Source organism: Theropithecus gelada, chromosome 2 (genome assembly GCF_003255815.1).
Source record: "Theropithecus gelada isolate Dixy chromosome 2, Tgel_1.0, whole genome shotgun sequence".
In the NCBI taxonomy this organism is placed as follows: Eukaryota; Metazoa; Chordata; class Mammalia; order Primates; family Cercopithecidae; genus Theropithecus; species Theropithecus gelada.
In genome coordinates, this window is record NC_037669.1 from 4,256,038 (window position 1) to 4,279,851 (window position 23,814).

Below are 23,814 nucleotides of genomic sequence, written 5' to 3' on the forward strand. Positions count from 1 at the left end.
ACCATACTCCAAGCAAATAAGGTGGCCAAGGCTTATTAGAAGGAGTCATTCAATATCTGTGCTCATTAAAAATTGACCATAGGCTGAATTAATAAGATTCTATTTACTTTGTACCAAATATTTTGTGCCAAACACAAGTAGAAGATTTTGTGACTAATAATACACAAATACACTTAAAAGTGTCTTTAGATTCCTAACATATTATAGGTTTATACACATATTTGAGATATAAAACCAACACGTTTATCTCATAATCCCACCTTTTCTCCACCCATTAGATAAATACCATTGTAAGCCTAGAGAATGCTGGAACTATAAGCAGAGAGTTGCTCATCTTTGGATTGCAATTGATGTTCTTGACTCAACTGGATAATAATAATTTTTCCAAAATGTGTCATTTGGAGAGAAAAATGGTCTTTTTAAATGTCAAAATCTTTAAGAACAAAGTTTGCCATAAGTAACTATTTAAAGAATTTGAATACAAGGACTATTTCTTCGCCACGGAAAGGAGTGTGAAGTCCTTGTACGTCCTGAAAGGTAAGTCTAAATGACAGGTTTGCAGGGATATTACCAGGTGACGACTCTGCCTGAATTGATATAAAGGGTCTTAGCACCAGCCAACATCCTAACCCCCATACCTATAGCATTTCATATATATTGAAAGTGAAACCTAAAGTACAGAAAGTTTGTCCCATTTCTTCTTTGGAGTCCATGAAGCATAACAAAGCAACTGCATTAGGACAGAAGTGATGATAGGACGTACTTAGGCAGGAAGAACATCAGAGACAAGGGTCTGCATCCAAATAGATTGCATATGGCATGAAATAGACCCACACATTCTTGTGTCACCAATAAGTAGCTAAGAATTGAATGAGTGGGACTGCTAGAGTTTAGCTGAGAGCTGAGGAGAGGTGTCCCTGCAACAAAGGCACCCCTTTGAGGGCTGGGCAGATCTAAGCCATAGTTAGAACACAGTGGAGTCTCTGGTTTTAGCAGCACCTGAGGGGTGTGAATAGGAGCATATAGTCACCAAGGCATAGTGTTACCCGAGTGGACTCAAGAGAGTGACTGCTGAGTGAAGATACAGCATCCTTGGTATTAGCGGTGTGACTTTGAGCATGCTTGTCAACCTCACTAGGCTTCCCTTCCATCATCCATACGAGGTTATTAAGGGTGTCTTTTTTAGGACTGTTATTAAAGTAAATGGATTGTAACTATCATGGACCTAGAACAGTACCTAGTAGGCACTGTATGTGAGCTTGCTAAATACGTAAAGTCAGAAGGGGTTAATGGCTCCGCTCCCTGTAAGTAATCATGGTGTGTTGCTACTTCCAAGAGAACAGACGCTCAATTACAGCAGCCACAGGCTCTTTCTCAGTGGATGCTTACAGGACAGAGGCCAATGCTCAAAGCAAGGTGGGATGACATTTCCTCACCACCGATTATGAAGGGGAGACAGCAGGAAACAATGTATAGGCCAGATACCCTTCAATGCCACTATGATTTTGTTTAAACTTTTCACTATAATGTGATTTCACTCAAGGGAGGTAGGAGAGAAACCTATTTGAAATAAATCATTAAAGTATGAGAGTATTTCTTCTTAAAAAATAATAAGAACAAGCTTTCACACCTTTTTTTACTCTTCCAAGGGCATTTGTGAACAAAACACGAAATGAGATTATTTAAAAACTTTAAAAAATTAATTTATACTTTCTTTCAATTATATATAGTATATTTTAGTCATTGTGTTAAATTCAGATTCTAGAAGAATAGCTTTTTATCTGAGAATTTTAAAAAATATTTCTTTTAAACCTCTGCAATTACTAGTTTATTAGTATCATCCAGAACTCAGATGTTCACTAATCCTCCTGAAACTACATAAACAAATGCAAATGGAAAGAATCCAAGTCAAAATGATATAACAAAACAGCACTTCCTCACAAAAGCATATAAAATTACAAGAATGCTATTTTAAAATATGGGCACTTTAAGAAAACAATAATCTCAAAAAACAAAAAACTGACAAATTGTTTTCTAAACTGCAAAGTAGATAAACATGACTAATGAATAAGTTTGGGTTTTGTTAAAAAAAAATTTCAAATACATTGAGTAATTAATACTGAGATGCAAAATTTGTCTTCTTTTCTCCTATTTGATTTATAAAGGGGCAAAACATAATATAGGAAAATATACCCTATTTTAAATGCAGTATCTTCATTTCAAAGCTGGCCCAATTAATTAAAAAAACTTATAATGGAGAGTCTCAGCCTCCTGAGCAGTCCATATTTAGATAAATGGGAAAAGACAACTACAGCCAGTATTTTCAGTCTTCACTGAGACTAACATCAACTAAATACTTAATATGCAGTCTTGTATTTTGTTAAATATTTATTTATTTATTTGTTTGTTTATTTTTTGAGACGGAGTCTCACTCTGTCTCCCAGGCTGGAGTGCAGTGGCGCGATCTAGGCTCACTGCAAGCTCCACCTCCCGGGTTCACGCCATTCTCCTGCCTACAGGCGCCCGCCACTAGGCCTGGCTAATTGTTTGTATTTTTAGTGGAGACGGGGTTTTACTGTGTTGACCAAGATGGTCTCGAACTCCTGACCTCGAGATCCGCCCGCCTCAGCTTCCCAAAGTGCTGGGATTACAGGCGTGAGCCCCCGTGCCTGGCTGCAGTCTTGCATTTTAAGCTCACACTTTTGGTGATACAATCTCAGGTCTTCTTTGATATTGGAACTGCAAAATATAGCTGCTATTACATATAAAGATCGGAACATAGTTTTCTATTAGTCCTTTAAGGACAGACTTAAAATGTTTGACTCGAATATCCCCATGCTGTAAATAGATTGGTTACTCTTCAGTTTGTAAATATAAGTGGGCCATGTGAAATTTGTTGTCAACTGATCAAGATTTAATCCATGCATTTAGTTATGGACATAAACTGCCTCAATTTAACTATTTACCCCCCATCATGATAGGTAGAGTATGTAGACGAAAGCTTTTTATCAGCTAACTATATGAAAGGATAAACACTGTAATAATTCACGTGCTCCTAAATGGGCAAAAGCAAAAGACTAGCTTCCTCTCAGGAAAAAATAAATAAATAAATAAATAATAAAAATAAATGAAATAAATAAATCAGACTTATGAAAAGGACAATACTAAAAAACAAAAAATTGTATTTACTTAGTAGCATTCAGAATGTCAGCAAAACAGCTGCATTTTTTTTTTTGCAATCTCCAAGTGGTATTTAGTTAACAGAAAAACAATTATTTCATAGATTCCACATCAAAGACAACTGTTGAAAGATGAAAAAACCACTATCTCCATATGTAACTAATTTGTGCTGCACACTAACAAGAAGCTGCTTTGAATTTCCAGCCAATTTACAACCCCCACACTATACTAGGCAAGGGTTAGTGGCTATTGAAAATACCACCAGGACAGGGCTATCTAAAGACACATTTGGTAATGTGCTAACTATACATAAAAAGACACTTTACATTTTGAAAACAAAACTTCCACAGCCTTACATTTCAATTTTCTTCTTTAAAGGGAGTGAATTGCGTACAGGGGGGTTAGTTGCTTTATAGACAAGAAATAAAAAACTGTGCTAGAACCAACTTATCCATCATCATCTTCTTCATCATCTTTCTTCTCCTCATCCTCTTCATCTTCCTCATTTTCCTCTTCTTCCTTCTTTTTCTCGGGTTTTTCAGCCTTGACAACTCCCTTTTTGCTGCATCAGGTTTTCCTTCAGCTCAGTCTGCAGGGATATCCTTTTACATTTTTCTTTCAGCTTCACAGCCTTCTTTTCATAGGGCCGCTTGTCATCTGCAATAGTGTTATTCCTCTTCTCTCCCAGGTTCCTGACAACGTCACCAATGGATAGGTCAGGATATTCTCCTTTGATTCTTGGGTGATTCTGGGAACAGAACAAGAAAAAGACTGAAGAAGGCCTCTTGGGTGTGGTGGGATCCTTGAGCTTCTTTTTTGTCTTTCCACTAGGATTCTCTTTTATAATGGGCCTTGTCTGCCTTTGCCGTGTCTTCACATTTTTCTTTCTCGTCAGTAAACATGGTCTTCCACCTCTCTGAAGTTGATTGAAACATGTGGGTGCTTCCCCTTTTGCTCGTCCCAAGTTTGCACAGAGAATACCTATGGTGACATTTTGTGTCTCAGCTTCTCAGGATCTCTTTGGCCCGTGTTTGGTTATTCTCCCTCTATGAGGCACAGAGTGGCAGAGTGCCCATCCGACTCTCACTTGCCCCAGTGCTGTCTCTATGGCGTTCAATGTACTGCAATGGCTGAATCAATGCGAAGTAAAAATGCTATCATGAGTCATATCATTACAAAGTTTTTTTGGGTTTTGCCCTTTTTATTTTGATACAGTGATCTTGATTCTAGAAATATTTGAGAATCATATTTTGGATCTATTGCTTCACCCATGGCATGACTTCTGTCAAACAAGTTGACCTAAATCTGTTTCATGATTTCTCACTTTACCTGCAAACTGAATACTGAATCACCAATAATAAGAATATCGGAAACTCCTCTCTTTACGAGAGACAATGTAACATTTATGACACCATGAGTGTCATTTACCTAAGGTGTTTTATATTTTCAGATCAACTAAGACAATTGAAGTCTCATCTAATTGTCCATACTTAGCTCTTAGGTCATTTGACTCAATATTGATGGAATAGTTAATCTGGTATTATGTAAGTTTCCCTAAAATATGTTATTAAAACCAATATAAAGTATGGAATATCAATTTTGGTTTTACAGTCTCTACAAGTCTTAAATGCTTCTGTCTTAGGATATTTTGTTAATTAAACATAATTACGAATCTTTTAAAATTATGTCAGGAAAATAAAGTTTCATATCTGCTTAAACACATAAATTCATGTGAAACTTAAATAATTTTATATTAGTTTAATTTTAGTAAAAGCACAAATTAAACCCATATTTATATTATCAACAATGTTAATAATTTTTTTTGAAATAGTATATTTATTATAGCAATTCCTGTTAGGAATAATAGAATATTATTTGTTTTTAACCCATAATATATATGAATCTCCACCAAAAATAACTTACTGACAACCAGCAAATAAATAATCATCACAATAGAGAATAACTATCCTTTTAAAAGGTATTTTTTGCATAGTGTGTATAATTTTCACTGTATTTGCACATACTTCACTCACTTTTCTTCCATTCATAACCCTTTAAATAGATAAGACAGATAATAAGAGAATAGAACAGATAGAGAGTGATTTTGTAACTTTTGTCCAAGGTCATCCAAATAATTAATGACAGAGACAAGTATAGAACAAAAATTACTGAACTAATGTAACATACATGTAAATGGTTAGACGATAGTTATGCAGGAAAACTATGAAAAAGCAAGTAGAGAGCTTTTAACCCCAGTTTATGCAGTGGACGCATTTGATTGTGAATCTCAATAATGAACCAAAAGGACAAAAACAGACTGTAAGATCATATTTACCTGTTTAAAACCAGCTGGTTTCTCACCCTTTTTATTGCAGCAGTGGCAAACATTCTCAGGAGATGAAGTTTTTTTGTTTAAGAAATTTTGTAGAAAGTATTATGTTAGCAGAAAACACTCATATTCAAAGAAAACACTTTGAGAGTCTCACCTGCAGAGTTCAACAGGACGGAGAACAGGACTATGAACAACTAACCAGAAAAAAAAAAAAATGTGGTATCTGAAATCTGTGTAATAAAATAGATAAGTTATCTATGTTAAAACACAGCATTTAGACCAATCCAAAAACTGTTCCACAATGCAAGGGGCTATCAGGGTCAGGACAAGTGATCTGCAGGGTCAAGAGATGTGGCCCCATGGAGACGACAGCCATCTTATGAACTATGTTCTGAGGGTCAGGAGATGTGGCCCCACGGAGACCACGGCCATCTTATAAACTACGTTCTGAGTATCTGGAATCCTTAAACCTCCACTCAACGGGCCCTGTTCATTGATCTGCTTTCAGGACTTGTGCCTCTTTCCCAGGATAATCCTCCGGAGGGTAGACCACTAAGGCCCAAAGGATACTCAGAAGAAGTCCTTTTATCTGGAGGGGGGGTGTTGGATAAACTAGGATGTTCCCATGTGAATACTTGAGGGCTTTCACCACCTAGAAGGGAGTCAAAGTTATAAAGGAATCTCCTTGAGTTGTCAGGTTTCAGCATGAAACTGAAAAGACTATGAGAATTTCTATCTTCAGTCTGTCTTCCAGGTCATTAGGAAGGTATGTTTTCAAGGTAAAGTGCTAGATATAGTGCATTTAATCATTTTTTTTACCTTGATTTAAAACTTTTAGATATTTGGACATGAAGTATACAGCCCTCCCTTTATACCATTAACCCAGGCTCCATGAGTATCAGGTATAGCTAATTCTGCAGGCTTGTAGCTATTATACATCTAATTAAAAGTTAATACCAATTTTTCCACTTTGATGAAAGTGCTATTATTAATTCCCTATGCCACTGTCTTATTACAAGACCATGATTATTTCCCACTTGTCCTATGGCACCTGCTTAGACTGAGATCACCCAATCCTCATTTCATCCTCCAACCTCAGGCCTCTTACCTTGCTGGCTAAATGCATTTAATTGTAATTAATTAACATAAATTTTGATAATAGCATTCTGTAACTAAAAATAACAGTATGATTCCTTCTTTATTATAGAGTTGCCTTCAAAATATTTAATGTGGCACAAAAAGACATATTTCAAAGTCTCATATTTAACCATGATCTATGGTTTCTTGACTTCTGTATCTTTGCAAGTATTGCTCCTTTTACCTGGAAACTGTTTCCTATTTTCTCAGCCTGAATAATGCGGACTCATCCTTCAAGATTCAACTCATGCTTTATCTCCTCTATGAAGTTTTTCTGTGTCCTTCAGACTGAGTTAGGTGCTGTTCTTTGTGCTCCCACCCATGCATATTTCCATCATTGCTTACTGTTGTTACCAATTTTTTTCTGTCAATTATAGAATATAAGCAATTTAAGATTAGTGGCTATGCTGTTTTACTTTATTTGTGAAATCATTATACAAACATTTGTTCAGATCTGCTCTAATCCATATACTGCAAATCACTGGCTATATAGTGAGAAAATACACAGGCCTTGTCATTGAGAATGCAACAGAAAAACATGCTTACAGTCTCTAGGCACTGTGATGTGGGCTTAGATGGAGTTAAGTACAGATTGTCATAGCAGCTCAAAAATGTCTACCTATTTTTTCCCCCCAGGGGAGGAGGCGCCCTGCAGAAAGGGGTCTAGGCTGAGACCTGTGTAGGATTAATGTCTGATAGACCCATGCTTGGTACATAACATGCATATAACACACCCTTTGTAATCACTGCATTTACATTAATCCAAGAACACGACAAACCTGCTGTGCTCTGGCGTGGGCAGTAGAAGTTATAAAAGTAAACAGGGTAGAACCATGAGGATGAAAGAAGTACTGATGAGAATTAGGACAAAGCCATGCTCCAGCCACTCTAGGCTGAGAAAGCATGATCAGGAGACCCAAAATAGCTGATTGAGAAAATATATAGACCATTTATCTCAGAATTCTACATATCTATATCATACATATATTATATAATTCACAGCCTATTTTAAAGAAGGTAAAGCCTTTAATTTTTTGGTTCACAGGAATGGCAGTTCATCCTTGTCTCTGGAATGGGATAAAAAATGATGCTAGAAAAAAAAATGTAAAAAGAAAGTAATTACAATTAATGTAATTACAATTAATGTAATTACAATTAATGTAAATATAATATACACAGATTTAAATAACTGCATAGAACTATTTAAGACTCATTCTATATGATGGGTTCAGGTTTTCTCTACTCTTTATTGATTATGTTTATAATATAATGTCTCAATTTAAAAATCAGCTATTGTTAAGAGGCAGATATTTACTTGTAAAAACTAACATAAGTACGCAGTCAGCATTTTTGAAGAGTAAGAAAATGAGTAAATACAACCTCTTACCGAAAGATGCCAAAAATATGACTATTCCATTTTATATGTGTAACACCTAACATAGTCTCCTTCCTTTCTGAGCAAATCACAATAGGGAAATTTGTAAAATTAGCCTCTGGCACATCCTTGAATAAATATAATTGGATCTGTAACAAATCATACCATGAGAATAAGACTTTGTCTACATGACCACTGCTGATTTTAGTAATGACCATTTCCCAAAGCAATCTTAAAAGTAGTTTTACTAGTGGATCATACCTGAATATAGTAGATTTACAAGTTAGCTTAGACCGTGGTACTTCAGGACATAGAATAGGCTTAAGTCAAATATTTTGTTAATATAATTTACTAAAGACAGTTGAAAAAAAAAAAACAGTTTTCAATCTATTTAGTGAACCTCTCTGAATACATGTGATTGAAGAAATAATCTTACATTTATTTCAAAATATTAAAATTGTTTTTGGTATTTCATTAAATATTATTCACATTGAACATAAAGTATCTTTAGTGTATCTGGTCAAATAAAAGAGTACATGTATATAAGTTTTGAAAAATATATATTTAATTGTTACATTCTGTTCCCTTTATTGTCAGATATATAACCTGACCCCACCAAAAATCTTAACAATAATAAACTTTATAACAGAAAACTATGCAGCTTTAGTACATAATAAACTGGACATTTGAATTATACATTTGTATTCTTCAATAAATATACTGCAATTGATAGAGAGAGATGGAACTAGAAACTATAATATAAAAGATTTATAAGACGCATCAAGCAGTCACAAATGTGACTTGCTATGAATCTTAATTTAAACAAATAGATTACAACAAAATTCAACGTCTTTTCAAGGTAAAAACTCAACAAATTAAGTATATTAGAAATATACCTCAATATAATAGAGGACTAATATGACAGACTCACAGCTAACATTATGCAGAAAAACAATGAAAAATTGAAAGCTTTTCCTCTAAGATCAGGAACAAGACAAGATTGCCCATCTTATGACTTCTATTAAACATAGTTCTGGAAGCACTATCCAGAGCAGTTAGTTAACAAAAAAAGAATAAACTGCATATAAATCATAGAGGATGAAGTTAAATGTTCTCTGTTTGCAGACATGATTGTAAATATAGAAAACTCTGAAGAATCCATCTAAAATCTGTTAGAACTGTTAAACAAATTTAGTAGAGTTGCAGGATACAAAATAAAAATACAAAAATTAATTGTTTTTATATACTAACAATGAATTATCCAAAAAATAAACAAAATAATCCCATTCACAATACACCAAAAAGAATAAATATTTAGGAATAAATTTAACCAAGCAGATAAAAGATCTGTAGACTTACAAGTAGAAGACATTGATAAAAGAAATTGAGGAAAACACAAATAAATAAAAAAATTCCATGTTCATAGATTGCAATAGTTAATATTGTTAAAATATCCATACTATCTAAAATTATCTACTAATTCAATTTAATATCTATAAAAATTCCAATGGCATTTTTCACAGAAATAGAAAGAAGTCTTCAAAGTCTTCCAATTTTAATGAAGTCATGAGTAGCTAATGCGATTTTGAGCAACAACAAACCCGGAGGCACCATACTTTCTAATTTCAAACTATGTTACAAAGCTCTAGTAATCAAAACAGTGTGGTACTGGCATTAAAGTAGACACACAGACCGGTAAGAAAAAAATAGAGAGCCCAGAAATAAACCCATGCATATTCAGTCAACAAATCATTGAAAAGAATGCCAGGAATGAATTATGGGGAAAGGGTAGTGTTGGGAAAACTGGATATCCACATGAAAAATAATAAAATTATATTATAAAACATTAATAAAATTATATTGCCCCAAAATTAACTTGACATGGATTAAGTCTTAACTGTAAGACTTGAAACAGAAAACTCCTAGAAGAAAACATAGGGAAAGTGTTCCTTGATACCGACTTTGACAATGAATTTTTTGGTATGACACCATAAGTACAGGCAACAAAAGCAAAAATAAACAAGTGGGACTACATTAAACTAAAAGCTTCTTCACAGCAAAAGAAATGATCAACAAAATGAAAAGACTATTTAAAAAATGTGAGAAACTATTTGCAAAAAACATATCTGATAAAGGAATAATATCCCGAATCTATAAGGAGATTGTACAACACAATAGCAAAAAAGATAAAAAAGAAGAAGAAGAAGAAGAAAAAAGCACCTGATTAAAAAATAAAATGGGCACAAACCTTGAATGCACATTTTTCAAAAGAAGACTCACAAATAGCCAAGAGGTATATGTAAAGGTGTTCAATAACACTATTCATCAGGAAAATGTAAATCAAAAGCATAATGAGATATCACCTCAAATGGGTCAGAATGGCTATAAATAAAATGACAAAAGATAACAAATGTTGGCAAGGGTATGGAGAACAGGAGACCCTTGCACACCATTAGTGGGAATGTAAATTGGTACACCCATTATGGAAAACAGTAGAAAGGTTCCTCAAGAAATTAATATTATAACTACCAGATAATTATTTAATTTCACTTGAGTATACATCCAAAACAAATGACATCAGTATCTCAAAGAGATAGCTGCACCCACATGTGTACTACAGTTTTTTCAAAATATCCAAAATATGCAGTCTGTCTATTGACATGTAAATGGATTGAAAAAAAAAATGTGGTATGTTTGTGTGTGTGTGTGTGTGTATGTGTGTATACAATGGAATATTATTCAACCATAAAAAGAAAGAAACCTTACCATTTGTTACAGATGGTTGAACTTGGAGGATATCAGGCTAAGTGAAATAAGCCAGATGGGGAAAGACAAATATTGTATAGCCTTCCTTATATGTATACTCTAAAAATGTCAGACTCACAGAAACAGTAAGTTTTAGAAGCATGGTTGCCAGGGGCAAGGGATGGAGGTGGTGGAATTAGGGAGATGTCAGTAAAAGAATACCCACATTCAGTTACCCACTCATTTACAATGAGTAAATTTTGGGGATCTTATGTATAACATGATGACTCTAGTTAATAATACTGTATTGTTTGGTTGAATTTTCCTAAGAGAATAATGAATGTTAAGTGTCCTCACCATACCCCCCCCCACACACACACACAATTAATGGTGATAAATGTGTTAATGTGGTAATCGTTATATATTGTATACCTGTATCAAATAATTGTGTAAACAATTTTTGTCAATAATTTTTCTCAATAAAACTGGAAAAAGAGACAAATGAAACAAATACAAATAATCTTTAAAACATTATGAAATTTATTAAATATACTCATGCCTCAATATACATGAGAGATTGGTTCTAGGACCCCATGTGGATACCAAAATGCACAGACGCTCAAGTCCTTTATGTTACATTATGTAGTATTTTAATATAACCTATACATAGCCTCCTGCATAATTTAAGTCATTTCCAGATTACTTATAATATCTAATACAATGTAAATACTACGTAAATAGTGAATTCATTGCTTAGGTAGTAATAATAAAAAAAGAAGTTTGTATATGTTTAGTAAAGAGGCAACTATCATTTAAAAAAATATTTCCAATTCATGGTTGGTTGAATCCACAGATGTGGAACCCATGGATATGGAGGGTCAACTGCAATCAGAAATTTGAATACTAAAACTGATAGTTAATAATAGTCAAGTTTGTTGTTAAATTATTTAGATCTGATAATGATATTGTGAGCACACCATAAAAATAGAACCCTTATATTTTAGAGGTAAACAAGAAATACTGAAAAATTATAGTTTGGGATTAGTTTCAAAATAATATGGAAGGAGGATGTCAGATAGTATTGATTATGAGTTGATAATATTTGAAGCTCGGTAATGAGTTCACAGAAGCTCCCTGATATATTATGTATAGTTTTATAAGTTTGAAATATTCCCTCACAAAGCCAAAAAGAAATATGTTGCCATAATACAGATTGATTGTCTCTGAGATAATAACAGAATTTTAATAAAATTGTTGGTATTCTCATTGTACTCTAATCAAAAGAAAAAAATAAACAATGTTTAACCTGATTTGTTTTTTCACCCAAATAAAAAAAGAAAAGCAAATGGAAATTCAAAATAATAGCTCTAATTTATTTGGTTTCTTTATTGTGTTCTGTAATATATTCAGTGTGGAAATCAAATTATCTTATTTAATTTTTATAACAACCCTACATTAGATGCTAGTAGCTGAGCTTCAAGGATTGGGAAAACCAGGATTACTCAAATATTTTCAGTTCTAAAGTCAGGAATTTTATCTCATGCCATATTTGACAAGATCTTTTGATTTGAAAGTGCCTATCTTTCACTGATCATATAATTAAAATACATAAACAATTAAATGAATACGTGCAAAATAAATTGGGAAAAGAAAATATATCTATTTGGATTTATTTAGAAAGTTAAAAACTGTAGGACTTTCAACCAGACAAGGATTTAATATAGAAAGTTATGTACTTTCAAAATGATTGGGAATGCTGTAGACACAAAGGTCAAGAGTCTACCACTGAACTATCCATTTCAAGGGCACTCAAGTATAGCTAGTGGTGTGGACTAAATGACGGCCTCTCAAAAATGTCGACATCCTAATACCTGGAACTTGTTAATAAGTTATTTTATATATTAAAAGGGACTTTGCTAATTTGATTAAGTTAATGTAGATTATCCAGGATTATCAGAATTGATCCAATATTATCACGAGAGTCCTTATAAAAGAAAAGAAGGAACGTCAGAATTAGAACAGGTATTGTAGTGATAGGAGATTTTAGTTGTACATTGCAATGAATGGTGACAATGCAATGTAAAACTAAAAGGAATGTGGGCAGCCTACTTAGAAGGTAGAAAAGGCAAGGAAATAGATTCTCGCTTAGAGCCTGCAGCATGAATGCAGTACTGCTGATCCATTTTGGACTTCTTACCTATAAAACGATGAGATAACAAATTCATGATTTTTTTTTTTTTTTTTTTTTTTTTTTGAGATGGAGTCATGCTCTGTCACCCAGGCTAGAGTGTAGTGCCTCAATCTTGGCTCACTGCAACGTCTGCATCCCGGGTTCAAGCTATTCTCCTGCCTCAGCCTCCCGAGTAGCTGGGATTACAGGCGACTGCCACTGCGCACGACTAACTTTTGTATTTTTAATAGAAACGAGGTTTCACCATCTTGGCCGGGCTGGTCTCAAACTCCTGACCTCATGATCCACTCGCCTCGGCCTCCAAAAGTGCTGGGATTACAGACATGAGCCACCGCACCTGGCCCATGTTGTTTTTAAGACACTAATTGGAGTGCAAATTGTCAAAGCAGCAATAAGAAACTAATACAACTGGGATCCCTATGCTGCTTCTACCTGCTCCCACTGCCACGGCCACTGGCAGCCAAAAGCTGAGGACTGCCCTGGAATCTTGAGCCTGGCCTCCACTAGAACATCTCTTTGAATTTTGATACTAGCAGCAATAGCAGCGAGCAGATGAGCTCTTTCTGAATTTGCCCATCCAAATAATTCACGTCCAGTACTCTAAATGCAACGGATAGTGGGATCTTAGTTGTAAACTTTCTAATTAGTTTGATACATCAAGATACAGACAATGACAAATGAATGGTTAAACGTGCAAATCAGTAAAGGTGAAACACCACATAGCAGAACGAAAGACAAAAACCTTATCATCTCAATAGATGCAGAGAATGCATTTGACAAAATTCAACATCCCTTCATAATAAAAACTTGCAGCAATGTAGGTATAAAATGAATATATCTCAACACAATAAAGACCATATATGACAAACCCACTGCTAATATTATGCTAAACAGGGAAATGTTTAAAGCTTTTCCCCTAAGAACTGGAATGAGACAAGGATGCTCACTTTCATCACTCTTACTCAACATAGTACTGTAAGTATTAGTTAGAGTAATTAGGCAAGAGAAAGAAATAAAGGACATTCAAATTCAAAAAAGAGGAAGTCAAAATGTCTGTGTTTCCAGATGACATAATCTTATATAGAGAAAAACCTAACGACTCCAATGACTACAACAAAAACCCCTCAGAACTTATCAACAAATTCAGTAAAGCTGCATAATACAAAATCAACATATACAAATTAGTAACATTATTATACATCAGTAATGAACTAGCTGAAAGCAATCCCATTTATAATAGCTACAAAAAATAAAAATAAATAAAATAAAATACGTAGGAATAAATTTAACCAAGGAGGTAAAAATCTCTACAATTAAAATTACAAAACATTGATGAAAGAAATTGAAGGGAACACACAAAATTGAAAAGACATCCCGTATTCATGGTTTGAAGAATTAATGTTGTTCAATTGTCCATACTATTCAAACCAATCTACAGATTAAATGCAATGCATATCAAATTACAAATGTCATTCTTCAAATAAATAAAAAATCTCAAGATCTATATAAAGCCACAAAAGACACTGGACAACCAAGGAAACATCTAATGTACCCCATAAATATATACACCTATCATGTACCCATAATTTTTTTAATACAAAATTAAAATTTTTTTAAATGCTTATTAAAAAAGAAGAAATTCTGAGCAAAAAGAACAAAGCTGAAGGCATCACACTACCTGACTTATGAGATACTATAGTCATAGAAACAAAAACATCACAGTAGTAGCGTAGAAACAGACACCAATAGAACACAGTAGAGAACACCAAAATAATTCCACATATTTACATCCAACTGATTTTTGACAAAATTGCCAAGAAAATATATTGAGGAAAGACAGACTCTTCAATAATTTGTGCTGGTAAAATTGCATATCCATATGTAGAAGAATGAAACTAGACCCCTCTTGTTCACCATATAAAAAAATTAAAATGGGCCGGACGCGGTGGCTCACGCCTGTAATCCCAGCACTTTGGGAGGCCAAGACGGGCGGATCACGAGGTCAGGAGATCGAGACCATCCTGGCTAACACGGTGAAACCCCGTCTCTACTAAAAATACAAAAAACTAGCCGGGCGAGGTGGCGGCGCCTGTGGTCCCAGCTCCTCGGGAGGCTGAGGCAGGAGAATGGCGGGAACCCGGGGGCGGAGCTTGCAGTGAGTCAAGATGGCGCGGCTCACTCCAGCCTGGGCCACAGGGCCAGACTCCATCTCAAAAAAATAAATAAATAAATAAAATGAATTAAAGGCCAGGCGTGGTTGGTTATACTTATAATCCCTGCACTTCGGGAGGCCAAGGTGGGTAGATTACTTGAGCTCAGGAGTTCAAGACCAGCCTGGTCAACATGGCAAAACTCCCTCTCTACAAAAAATATAAAAAGTAGCTGTGTATGGTGGTGCACACCTGTAGTCACAGCTACTCGTGAGGCTGGGGTGGGAGCATTGCTTGAGCCCAAGAGGTAGAGGCTGTAGTGATCCGTGATTGTGCCACTGCACTGCATCCTGGGCAACCAGAATGGACCCTATCTCAAACAAAAAAAAAAAAAAAAAAAAAAGGTAAGACTTAAATTTAAGACCTCAAACTATGAAACTACTAAGTAAAAATACTGGAGAAACTCTCTGGGACATTGACTTTAGCAAACATTTCTTGTGTAATAGCCCAAAGCACAGGCAACCAAAGCAAAAATGGAGAAATGGGGTTACATCAAGTTAGAAAGCCTCTGCACAACAAAGGAAACAATACAAAAGTGAAGAGATAACCACCAGAATGGAAGAAAATTCTTGCAAACTCTCCACCTGGCAAGTGTTTTGCAACCAGAATATATAAGGGAACTCAAACAACTCACTAGGAAAAAATGTAACAATATGATTAAAGAATAGACAAAATATATAAAAAGACATTCCTCAAAAGAACACATACAAATGGCAATCAGGCATATGAAAAGGTGCTAAACATCTTTGATTATGAGAGAAATGCAAATTAAAACTACATTGAGATTGTATATTACCCCAGTTAAAATGGCTTTTATCCAAAAGACAGGCAGTAAGAAATGCTGGCAAGGATGTGAAGAAAAGAACTCTCATACACTGCTGGTGGGAATGTAAATTAGTACAGCCACTGTGGAGAACAGTATGAAGGTTCCTCTAAAAAGTAAAGATAGAACTGTTATATGATCCAGCAATCCTACTGCTAGGAATTTAACCAAAAGAAAAGGAAATCAGTGTATCGAAGAGATCTACACTCCCATGTTTATTGCAGCAGTATTCACAATAGCCAAGATTTGGAAGTAGTTTCAGTGTCCATCAACAGACAAATGGATAAAGAAAATGTCATATATATACACAAAGGAGTACTCCTCATCCACAAAAATGAATTATATCTGCTCATTTGCAACAATATAAAGCACATTATATTACATGGAAAAAGCCAGGCACAGAAAGACAAACTTCACATATTCTCACTCATTTGCAGCAGTTAAAAATTAAAAGAATTGAGCTCATGAAAATAGAGATTAGAATGATGATTACCAGAGACTGTGATGGGTAGTGGTGGTGAGTAGTAGGTAAGAGGCAATAATTAATGGATATAAAAATATAATTAGAAATAATTAATAAGATGTAGTATTTGATAGCACAGAGGATGACTACAGTCAACGATAATTTATAAATTTTAAAATTACTAAATGTAGAATTGGAATATTTGTAGCACAAAGAAATGATAAATGCTTGAGGTGATGGATACCCCATTTACCTTGATGTGATTTTTACACATTGCATGCCTGTATCAAAATATCTCGTGTGGCCTATAAATGTATGCACCTATTATTTTCAAAAAATAAATAAAAATAACACATTTAAAATAATACTAAAATAAGAGTCCATAAAAATAGTGCTGGGAAAACTAGATATCCATATGCTGAAGAATGAACCAGACTCACTCTCACTGCACAAAAATCCACTCAAGGTGGATTAAAAATTCAAATGTGAGACCTGTAACTGTAAAACTACTAGAAAAGAAAAGTAGGAGAAATGGTTTGGGACATTTTTCTAAGCAAAGACTTATGAATAAGGTCTCAAAACCACGTGAAACAAACCCAAAACTAGACAAATAAGATTATATCAAACTAAAAAGTTCTGCACAGCAAAGAAAAGCATCAACAAAGTAAAGTAACAACCTGCAGAATGGGAGAAAATATTTGCAAATGATTAATGTGACAAAAGATTAATATCCAGAATACACAAAAAACTTAACTCAATAGCCAAATAACAACCAATCCAATTAAAAATCTGTAATTTATCTGAATAGACATTTCTCAAAACAAGATATATACACAGCAATCAGGTATATGAAAAAATGCTCAACATCACAACGAAATACTTTTCAGCCACAGAAAAGAATGAAATCCTGCCACTCATGGCAACACGAAAGAGCAGCACATTTTGTTAAATGAAACAAGCCAGGCATAGAAAGAGAAATACTGCATGTTGTCATTCATATGTGGAAGCTAAAAACATTTATCTCATACATGTAGAGAGTAGATTAGCGGTTTACTAGAAGCTGAGAAGGGGAGAGTAAGGGGCGGTTAGCAAGAGGTTGCTACATAGATACAAAATACATCTAGACAGAAGGAATAATTTATAATGTAATTTATATTTTTTCACAGCACTTTAGGATCACTGTAGTTAAAAAAATCATATATAGTAAAGTTGAATTTTTATATATACACTTTATTGTATATTGTCCAACAGCATATATATATATAAACATTTATATTTCACATGATTTTCAAGTGTTTATATATAAAATTATGCATATTATTTGTGGGTGATGTAAAGACTCTAAATTATTATTTTTAATTAATGAAATTTTTTCTCCCTCCAAAAAAGATACAAAAAAGGAAGTGAAAATGGATGTCAAGTACAAAGCAGCTAGATTCAATACACACAATTAGTCTATTTAACCAAATGTTACTTAAAACCTGCACAGTTAACTCTTGTAAATAAAACAGATTTCCTTTCACATTTCTAAAATTTTAAAAACCGCTAACTAAATATGTTAACATTTAAGCCATTGTTTATAATGTATTCTTGAATCCAGTCTTCAAAAGTCACATATTTTGCTTGCACTTGAAAACATTCTTACTCTTTTTGTGTGGGCATGAAAGTCTGCATAGCTTGAATTATTGTTCCTTTTTTATGCAATGGGCAAATTGAACCTGGCTTTCTAAGTGTGATTTGTACAGCTTTTTGCTCTCTGCTCATAGTCAAATTTTATAACTTACTCTAGTTTACAACCTACTGTGTAAGTTCTAACTTAATGTATTTTCACAGCAAGCTTCAACAAAGGATTTAACATGTACCCTAAATGTTAATACTTGTCTAAACATTTTAGTGGTATCTTACTGTCAGCATGTAAATATTAGTTTATTGACACAATAGTAAATTCATAACAACTTAAATTGCAAGAGATTTCAATGAACATTTTAAAAATTAAAGTGTCTTGGACTTTCTTCAGTTGTGATCCATTTTACAATTTGTACGTTGTTTTCTCAAAATTAAAGAATACTGTTTATGAAATGTGTGTTACAATAGTTAAACGTTATAGTTTAATATTACTTCTGGCTTTTTAGTTTAAAAGAAACAAACAAAAGGGCTGTGAATAAGCATGAAGCAGACATCTTTTAAATAAAAAATAATCTTGTACTACAACAGCTGATCTTACGGTGTTATAAATAAGAATTGTATCTCCAGCATGATTTGAAAGAAATTTCTGCTCAGCTCTACACACATGTTTAAACAAATATTTGAATATTTCTATATTAGAAGCCATCCTTTGTGCTCTGTGTGTTGGAAAAATTGCTAGCATACTATATTACTATGTCTGTATTAATTTGGGGTAAGATCACTCCATCAATTACTAAGAATCCTTCATTTAATTCTCAGTAGCTAAGCTGGAAGATGAATCACATAGACGACTCAAATACATAAAACTTTTCAGTCAAGCCCGAAACTACTTCTTATATAGTTTACAAAAAATACCCTTCAAACGTTGAGAAAACAAAACAAAAACAACCAAAAAATATCTTTCGAGATAGTTTTTTTCCTCCTTACATTGTGTTTCTCTACTTAGTCACCCATATTTCATTAATAGGTTTAGTTTAATTATAAAAATATTGTACTCTTAGTAATTAGTAAGTAATTTTAAAATAAAATATTATTTAATTTTCTTGCAATGCTAAACTTTCAGCAAAGAGTAATAAATAATGTACAGCAAATATATAAATTTAATAAAACTAAGATTTATTTTCATTTCTGAAGTTATTCGGCCCACTGTGATTCCTAGTTATTACAAACAATGCACTCATAATAAACATTTGCAGGCTGATTCTTGTACACAATATGGAGATTTGGGGGCATGGTATCAAGTCACTGGGGTAATTGACACAATCTCTTGAAGGATTCCTCTGCTGTTATCTATTTTATGCCCACAGTGCTGCTTGTATAGTCTTTTATAACTTAAATTTGATCATGTTCATTTCTAAAAATCACTCCATGGTTAATTTAAGGTTAGCATTTTACATTTGTGAATCATACAAAGACAAACTAGTCTGCCAGTATCATACCCTGCCTCTTGCCACATGTTTGCTCACGTCTGTTATATTTTATTATGCACCCTGTGCCTGGAAAATGTATTTCTATCCTGCTTGGCTCCTGTGCACCCTTCAACACTTAAGTTGTGTGTTATTTTTTCTGGGAAGCCTTCCAATTCTCCTCCAGACAGAGTTAGTTGCCCCTGCCCTCTGTGCACAGAAACATCCCATGGGGCTTGAGGTGAGAAAATAGTGTGCCAGAATAAATCTTACTTTTGAGAAAATATTCATATGGGTCAAGGCTGTCTTGGTATTTTCTAGGCTTCTCAGTTCCTCAGAATAGCCCTAGAGGAACAATTTTTTTTCTCAAGGGTAAGTTGTCTCTTGACTGGTTTCAGTGGCTGTGCTTCAATCAGCATTCCTTATAGAAAACATGGGCCAAGCTCTGTAGTCACTGTGGTTGGTGGAAGAGTTAGAATTGAATCTGGAGATAGTCAAGCCAGTGAGTCCTTTCATGAAATGGAAAATGAGACACAAAACAATTATCATCAATTTTTTTTCATTTTTTTAAATTTTGGTTTCCCTCTGGTCTCTTATGAACTCAGGAGATTTTGGCTTTTGTAGAGCAAGAATATATTTATAGAAATTTTTATATCAACTTTATTTAACCATGTCTCGTTCTTTTTATTTTTACCATCGATTCAAGTTACCATTTGGTGTTACTTACTTATCCCACTACAGTGTCAGTCCCACCTGACTGTGTTGTGTTATTGTTGTCAAATATATTACATTGCAATATGTAATTGACACAATACAACTACCTATGTGTTGTTTTAAAATAAATTTAGGAAAAAAGAGAAAATATGCAATTGTACTGTTTTTAATATTTACACAGTTGTTTTTACTGGTACTGTTTGTGTGTGAATGTGAGTTTTCCTGAGGCAACTTGGTTTCAGCTTTAAAAATGTTCTTCACTGTTTCCTGTAAAGTAGGACAGCCAGCAATGAATTCTCTCAGCTTTTGTTTATCTTGAAAGGTAACTTTGATAGAGAATTCTTGGTTGACAGTTTTTCCCTCTAGCACTTTAAGTATATTAGTCCACTGCTTTCTTGCCTCTATTGTTTTTGATAAGAAATCATCTTTTATCTTACTGGTGAGTCTTTTCACATGATGAGTTATATTTCTCTTGCTTCTTGCTACTTTCATGTTTGTATTTTTCTTTGGTGTTCCATGTGTTTAATATAATTCATCTAAATGTGGATATATTTTTATTTATCCTATTGGAGACTATTGTGTTTCTTGATTGTATAGGTTAATATATTTCATAAAATTTTAGAAGTTTTCACTCATTCTTTCCTTAGTTTTTTTTTATTCCTATCTCTTTCTCCTCACTTTCTGATATTTGCTACCTATATACTGGTAATATTCATTACCTATATGATGGTGTGATTAATGCTGTTCCACATTTCTATAAAGTCTCTTCATTTATAAATTATTTTCCCCCCTCTGTCTTTGAATTGCATAATTTCAAGTAATCTACTTCAAGTTCACTTGTTATTTCTTGGACCAGTTTAAATTTATTCTTAAATTCCTTCAGTGAAATTTTTATTTCATTTACTGTACTTTTAAATCCTAGAATCACCATTTGGTTCTTTCCTATAATTTCTATCTCTGTATTAATATTCCCTGTTTGATAAGACACTGTCATTATAGCTTCTTTTACTTCTTTAAGCATAGCTTCCTTTAGTTCTTCAGGCTTTCAAATAATGACTATTTAACATTTTTAAAAAATTAAATTTTTTAAATTTTTATTCTCTCAGAAGCAGCTTATATTACCTGCTTTGGCTCCATCTTTGTTGTTTATTTCCATGTCTCTTTTTAGTTGATATTTGGAGTGATATATTATAACAATTCTGTACAATGATTGTTTTTCCCTTTCTCTGAGGCTGCTTTTGTTATTGTTTGCTGGTTTATTTGTTTAATGCCTTAGTTGCACTATGTAAGTGAAGTCCGCTTCCCCTGCAATGTGAAGCCTCTGACATTATTACTCAGATGATGCAGTCTTAAGCATGCACACAGTCACCCTAGGATAGCAGTGGTTTTACCACAGCTTTCTTTGATTGCTTCTTTCTGTCTATCTCCATTGCACTGTCTGCCTGTCTGCCTCTGTTTGTATCACCCTCAACTGTTAGGATTCATGAATTGCTAGTTGATTGCTCTGTCATTTTAAATAATGCTTGGGGAAATAAAATACTTCACAGTCTAATCCAGTGAAATATGAGCAGGAGTAATTTTGACCTACTCTTGGGAGTTAGTTTTGATCTCAGAAGAGCTCTTCTTGGCTGCCCTTTTTCATGGTTTTCTTTGATGAACTAGTTGATTTATGATTTAGCTGGTTGCTCTCCTAGAACTAGCAGCCTTCTCTGTTTTGTTTACTCCCACCCCCAAATCTCTATTGTTTTCTGGAATGTCCTTAGGCTTGAAGCTCCTCTCCTTCTGTTTCAGATGACGATAGTGTTTTTGGGAAAAACTTTAGAGCTCTCTGTTCTTATGAATTCATCTTACCATGAGCAAAATCTCTCAGTCATTCCTCCCAGTACTGAAGTGGGAGCCACTGATCTTCTCTGCTTGCCTCTACCAATGTGGAAACTTCATCCTGTCCGTGAGCTGCTGTCACCCTATTTATTGCTTCATTATTCTTGGCCTACCATGCCTGGGGTAGAAGCTGGTGGAGGAAGGAAGCACAATAACATCAACTTAATGTAGAAGTCCTGTCATGTTGAGCTTGGGTGTGGGGAGGGAGAAGATCGGTTGTGTCTCAAATGCCACAGACTCTCGCTTTCCGTACTGAGATTTAGTAAATTGTCTTGAAAGAATGCCTTTTAAACATGTGCTGTTTCCCTTTAAAACAACTTCAAGAGCTTTTAAATAATTGTTGTGTTTATAATTTTCAATAGTTATGGTTGTTTACATGGAAATGACCTATGGAGTTCCTCACCAACACATCTGGCTATTATCTTCTTAACTGTGAAGATGAAAGAAGTAAAAGACAATTATCCAGAGATATAAAAGGAAGCAGACATACAGAAACAGGAAACGATAGTAAATGAAAAGACACATCACTCTTGGGACCTATGACTTTCCAGTCTTTGGTTTCAGTCAGTGAGACCCAGCTGCATCTTTGCTAACATATTCTGTATTGTCTTGAAACATTCTTAGGACATATCACTTTTTGGATGGGATTAATGCAAAAAATAAATCTAATACAATAAAAGTATTACATTACAATGATAAAAATAATTTAATGCAATGAATTTCTATAAATTAGTATATAGAAATTTATTATAGAAATTGGCTCACATGCTGAGATCGTGCTACTGCACTTCAGCCTGGGACAAAGCAAGACTCAATCTCAAAGAAAAAAAAAAAAAAGGAATTGGCTCACATAATTATGGAAATAAAAAATCTCATGACCTATCCTCTGTAAGCTGAAGAAACAGGAAATATTGTGCTGTAATTCAGTCCAAGTCCAAAAGCCTGATCATTAGGGGGCTGATAGTCTCAGTCCTAATCTGTATCAGAACCAGGTGCATCCTTGCTACCATGTTCTACATGGCATTGAAGAGCAGAAAGGTAGAAGAAGATGGAAATTTTGGCTCAAGTAGAGAAAGAGAATTCTCCCATACTCTCTCTTTTTGTTCTATTTAAACTCTCAGTAGATTGGATGATGCCAACCCATATTGGAGGGGCCCATCTGCCTTACTCGGTTCACTAATCCATACGCTGCTGTCCTCCAGAACCATCCTCACAATCAAACCCAGAAATAATGTTTCACCAGCTATCTAAGCATTCCTTAACCCAGTCAGCTAATGTTGCTTTTCATCTCCCCGTCAGTGTGTCATCCATACATATTACCTTAAGCCATGTTTAATCTCTAAATAAAGACAACATCAAGGCTATAATTTCGGCTAACATTACATGACTAATTAATGTACAACCAAAAATGCACTAATCCCTTCCCCAGAAGAGAAGGTAAAGTCCTTGGGTGATGTGTGTTCTTCTTCTGATATTCTGTAACTCAAATATTATTATATAAAATTAACACTACCTAAATAGTTATGTAAAGTCAATACATGTTATGTTACATGATAAGGACATAAGAAAGGAAATAAAACAAATATACTTGCTTAATATATGTGTGTGTGTATATATATATACATATATTAAGTGTGTGTGTATATATACGTATATATATACACACACACA

General features: G+C 34.1%; 1 pseudogene; it reads right to left on the reverse strand.

Moving 5' to 3' along the window:
- Positions 1-3,627: 3,627 nt before the first annotated feature.
- Positions 3,628-4,115, reverse strand: LOC112618397 (annotated as a pseudogene).
- Between the last annotated feature and the right edge of the window lie 19,699 nt (positions 4,116-23,814).